This window comes from Panthera uncia, chromosome C2 (genome assembly GCF_023721935.1).
Source record: "Panthera uncia isolate 11264 chromosome C2, Puncia_PCG_1.0, whole genome shotgun sequence".
Classification (NCBI taxonomy): Eukaryota; Metazoa; Chordata; class Mammalia; order Carnivora; family Felidae; genus Panthera; species Panthera uncia.
The window spans coordinates 93,854,331-93,860,208 of record NC_064810.1 but is presented as its reverse complement, the minus strand read 5'-3'; the positions used below and the strand labels follow the sequence as shown (position 1 = coordinate 93,860,208).

Below are 5,878 nucleotides of genomic sequence, written 5' to 3'. Positions count from 1 at the left end.
AGAGGGGCAGGTCATGCGACACCCAATTTCCTGATGTGTATGGTTTCGAGCTAGCAGCTGCGGCAGCGGGTTCCAGTTTCAACAGGTGCAGTGCATCCACACTGTGACAGGGCAGCAGCATTCTTGGTGGCCCAGTTATGTGGGGTGGCTTTAGGTTCTTCCTAGAAACACAGTAGAGAATCCCTTTCTCCATGATTCCATAAGCAACTTAATACCTGTAACAAATGCCTTTCTACCAATATAGCCAGAGCTGATCCTGGTCTCTGCAGAGCAGCCCTGCCGGGTACCTGGGATGGCAGAAGGTGATGGTAACTTCTGAAGGAGTGGGAGACACCACTCGTGACCTCATGACAGGGGTACATGTTCAATCTCTCAACTTGCTTCAGGCTCTCCCAGCAAGGAAGAACTCCATGCCACTCTAAAGGGCTGCTGAGGTAGAGAAAAGGATTTTATAAGAGTGATGTATGACCAGTGTTTGTTTTAAGGATACCCAAGTAAATTTAGAATAAGTTATTGAAATCATTAACAAAGGTCACAAGGACCCATCTCGTGTGGTTTCTCTGTGTTTACAAGCATGGTGGACCATTCCCCCACTTTCTCTTGTCCAGCCATGCTGGCCTTTTCTTTTTCAGGTTCACTATGCCCTTCTCTGCTCAGGACCCCAGCCTGGATCATTCTTTAACTGGTAACTCCTACTTGTTCTTAAATCAGTCCCCCCATCAAATCTCAGACCTAGGATGTTCATGTTATGTGCTCTCTTGACATGCTCCACCTCCCTTCGTAATGAGTCACAGCCAGAATTAAATACTCATTTATGGAAGTTAAAAATAGATGTCTGCCCTGCAGACAAGAACGTCTGTGAGAACAGGGGCTCTGCCTTGTGTGCTAGTATATTCCCAGTGTCTAACGGTGCCTTCTTTGCACATGGTTGGTACTCAATATGTTTAGCTTGAGTGAATGGACTCCATCTTCCTGGTTCAATTTCGTTGAATCTCTATCCAAACCCCTGCTCCCAGAGTGTTTGCAGCAAGGGAAGATAGCTTGCAGAATTGGCCACGGGTTCCTAATGCTTCTGCCTGGGTGTGACATGCATCCCTTCCATGAACGTTTCATTGGCCAAAGCAAGTCACAAGGCCATGTGTATTCAAAAGGGTGATCAGGAATGGGTGGAGAACTGCAAACATTCGCCTGTTGCATCTCCCTGTCCAAAAGGCTAACCTGAACGTTAAGGTTGGGATAGAGAGAAAAACTGATCAGTCTATATGTAGTGGCTTGAGTTTTACTTCCTAAGGCAAGCACACTGCATTCTTTGTTCTGAGGCACATCTTTCCCATTTCACTTTTATTGTTATGTTCTCTACTGGCTGATGTGCATTCATATCTTGGCAGTCCTAAGCTCAGGGCTTTACCAGAAATGCCCCTGTGAAAATGAACTTTAGGTCACTAGCAGAATTTGCTTACCCAAGCTGGTTCATCATCTATTCATTGCCTTAATGAGGACAAGCAGATATAGTCCCTTTGTTACACATGAACCATGGCTGTATTGGTGCTTTCATTCATTTGCTTCAAAATTAGCTGTTCTTGGGGCTTTGCAGAAGGGGGCCTGCAGCAACAACCAACTACACATTTATTGAACATCTGTTACCCATAATTCCTTTACCGGGTATTGAGAGGTACAAAAAAATATAGTTTATGGCTCTTGTCTTCAAGGAACTAACTCCAGCTGAGGAAACAAGATGTAACACCCCCGCCCCCAAATATTACCTAAACTTACAGCCTGTATGTTTAAACACAGACTCACTGGTGGGGCAATACAAAGAATTTCAGAGGCAAGAATGTTCCACATAAATGGTTGTGTAGTCAGTGTCTCTGGGGGATGTGGAAGGTGAGCTGGGCTGCAGTGGGGGGTGGGTGTAGGTCTCAGCAAGTGGAGTACGGGTCTCCTTGCTAGGCCTGGGCCTCCCTAGGGAGAGCCTGAGAGAGGAGAGAAAGGACAACCATCAGCAACAGCAATGGGGGGAGAGCATTTACCATCACTGGATGCAGAGAGGACACTGCCAAAGCAGCGAGGAGGAAGGCTGAAAGCAAAGACTTAGCCCAGTGGTGGCCTCCAACCAGTCCAGTCATCTCAGTCTTGACATCAGGTCTTCCTCAGGTCATAACTGCACTCCAGAATCCAGAAATGCTATGTCTTCTAGGAAGTCCAGCACTGGGATGAATATCTGAATGCCAAGCCACATCAAACATCTTTGTGTTGTGTCTGACCTCCTCATAGCCCACAGCTGCCCTGGTCATTGCTGCGACAAACAGGCATGTGCAGGCCTAACCTGACATCACTGCCTTGGCTGGACCCAAGGGCTATTCTCTGCTCTGGAGCCCCTCTGCTGCCATCTTTAAAGATGCTAGAGGGGGCGCCTGGGTGGCTCAGTCGGTTAAGCGTCCAGCGTCGGCTCAGGTCATGATCTCACGGTTTGTGGGTTCGAGCCTTGTGTCGGGCTCTGTGCTGACAGCTCAGAGCCTGGAGCCTGCTTCGGATTCTGTGTCTCCCTCTCTCTCTGCCTCTTTCTCACTCACGCTCTGTCTCTCTCTCTCAAGAATAAATAAACATTAAAAAAAAACCTAAAAAAAAAAAAAGATGCTGGAGGAAGCTGCCCAGACATTCTTCTATGGGTGCAAGCCTGGAAATGCCAGAGAGTTAGCACCCCTGGAGTTTCCAACTTCAGCCAAGAGGGAACTTGGAGTGGGCATGCAGCCCATATATGCTTCCCTCTTCTGTCTCTGGGACTGACAATTCTGAAGGTGTTTTACACATTTCCTCAGGGGGTCCCCAGAGGAAGTCAACCACCATTGCCCTCTTTTTCTGGACTGGCTCTTCCTCCCTCTCTTTCATCTTCCAGGTCCCAAAATAAGTAAATCCTCATGCCCAAGTAAGGACACGTCACCCCCAAAGCAAACTCTTTAAACTTGTTTACATACTTCTTCATTAAAGTATTTGCCCCTTTGCTTCAGGGTTAATTATTGAGATTTAAAAAAAAAAAAGAAAGAAAAATTGATTGCACCTTGCTCTTATAATTTAATAAGCTATTTTGGAAATCTTTTCACATTAGTACATATATATCTAATTTTTAAAATAGTATCCATTTAAGGAATATCATAATTTATACAATCAGTTCTCTATTCACTCTTACGATATACTTCAACGAATATCTTTCTTGTTGCTGTTATTGTCATATGATCCTTTACTGAAATATTTCCCTTTGTAGTTCTTAACTAGTGGGGCATTCCCCTCCACCACTGTTGATATTATCTGTGATGTTGAGGGTGGTGGCCATCAAAATTGCAGGCAATGGATTGGGACGTCCCCAGGATCTCTTCCATGGTTCCAGAGAGATCTCTGGTTAAAGATCAGTGCCACATATGTTGGGCAATGTTGACAGTCTCATCAAAAGTGATATTTCCACTGTGCTTAATGTTTTTCTACTTCTTTCTGTCTCTTGGTGGTTCCTTGAGGGCTTTGATAATCAGGGCAGAGGCAGAAGATAACACTTCAATCTGGGCCTGTGTGTCCTGAATGGCCAGAAGGGTCTGTAATCCTCAGGCCCTTCCAATCACTGGTTGCCTTGATGATGTCATCACCAAACTTTTTAGGAGACAGACCCAGGGGGCCGGTCTTGGGGGCCAGGGCAGACGAGGCACCAGCTTCCCCACAGATGCACCTCAGATACATGACTTTGATCTCACTGAGGTTGACCTTAGGTGGCACAGCGGGGGTGGCTGCTGTTGGAGGAACCCAGAATCAGGACAGCTGGAGACAGCTGAACCTTCACCTCCTCCTCTGAGCTGAAAGCCAAAAGCCCAATGGACATCTCTATGTGTGTATGTGTCCTCTTTTCCCAAACCGCCCTTAATCTTCATTTTAATGTGGTTTCTCCTGAGCAAAATATTGGGAGAAATATCCTAGCCTGTACTTTATGAGGATAGGCCAGGATGGATAGGCTTCAGGCAGTCTATCTAAAGCTGAAGTAGTAGGGAGTTTTGCAGGACATACTAATGTGCTTTTATACTTGTAAGAGTTTAGCCAAATGAGATGCTAGAACCATCTGCACAAGAGACTACCCTCACTTCCGACACTAGTTACAAGTTCAGGGTTACCTAAAACTACCCCTAGGTTTGATAATTTGCTAGAAGAACTCACAGAATTCATTGAAAGCTCTTATGCTATGGTTATGCTGTAACACAGTGAAAGGATACAGACTGAAATTAGGCAAGGGACGAAGTACCCAGGGTAGAAATCAAGAAAGTAGAAAATGCTGAGCTTTTGTCCTCTCCCCCTGGACTCATGACACTGTCACTTCCTTGGCATTGATGTGAAACAATACACAGTGAGTATTGCCAACCAAGGAAGTTTACCCAAGCATTGGTGTCCAGAGTCTTTATTAGGGCCCCATCCAGTGGGTGATCTCAAGTTTGAGCCCCTCGGGAGTTCAACTTATATCACACGGCTCAAATTCCCCAACCTGTATCACACTGTGACTCTCTTGCTCAGGCCCCCAAGCAAACAAAGACACTCCTATCAGGAGGCTGAGGACAAAGGCTGGACCTCTTTTTGGAGTAAAGGCTAGATTCTTCACTACGCAATACCAAAAACAGAATTGATTCCATTACACGTTTCTGGGAAACATCTAATTAATAATGTCCAGTTTCTCTCCTGAGAATGTTTTTTAATCAAACAAATAGGAACAACCATCAATTGACCCAATAACAAAAAATGTCCTTGGCTCAACATATGGCAAAGAGAAAATCATGCCAAGACCCTGGTCAAATGATCCCCCTAAATTCACTCTCTGCCCAAACATGCCTCCAATGGCAAACAGCAAGCTGCATTGGGGCCACATATCTTCCCCGTGGTCTGGGATCTTTGTTTATTTTAAGGGAAATAAAATCCTTATGTTTTGGGGCATTTACACTTAATTCACTGAAACACTTCACAATGGAGGGGTGTCTGGTTGGCTCAGTCGGTTAAGCAGCTCAGGTCATGATCTCTTGGTTCGTGAATTTGAGCCCCGCCTTGGGCTCTGTGCTGACAGCTCAGAGCCTGGAGCCAGCTTTGATTCTCTGTCTTCCTCACTCTCTCTGCTCTTTCCCTGCTCATGCTCTGTCTTTTTCTGTATCAAAAATAAACATTAATAAAATGTTTTTAAAAGAAAATTTTCACAATGGAAATTTTCTGGTTTTCTCTTTCTTTAAATCTTGGTGGGAAAAGCGTAAAGAAGATTATACCAGGTACTTCAAGCATTTGATATAACCATAAACCTAGTGTCAGGCCAGGAAGTCGTGAATAACAACACTGGTGTTAATGATATCCTATGGACCATATTCTTCCAGACCTTAAGTACTCACATCACACCATATCCACAAAGCTTTCTGGGGCAATTCCAGACAAAAGTTGTCTCAGTATGTCTGGGCCACTCTAACATAATACCATAGACTGGGTGGCTTATAAACAGAAATTTATTTCTCATGGCTCTGGAGGCTGGGAAGTCCAAGATCAAGGTGCTGGCAGGCAGATTCTGTGTCTGATGAGAACGTGCTTCCTGGTTCCCAGAAAGCCATTTTTTCACTGTGCCCTCACATAGCAGATAGGTCTAGGGAGCTTTATGGGGTCATTTTTCAAAGGACACTAAGCCCATTCATGAGGGCTCCACCCTCATGACCTAATCACCTGCCAAAGGCCCCACCTCCAAATACCATCACATTGGAGATTAGGTTTCAACATATGAGTTTTGGGTGAATGCAAACATTCAGTCTGTATCAGAAGGGATCTCTCAGCCTTTCGAATGCTCTGCCACACGTCTGATCTGATCTAATATTACCTGTGT

The 5,878-nt window shown here is 45.1% G+C and overlaps 1 pseudogene; it reads right to left on the bottom strand.

Annotated features, from left to right (window-relative positions):
* Nucleotides 1-3,265: 3,265 nt before the first annotated feature.
* On the bottom strand, nucleotides 3,266-3,789 carry LOC125921608 (60S ribosomal protein L12-like; annotated as a pseudogene).
* Nucleotides 3,790-5,878: the final 2,089 nt, after the last annotated feature.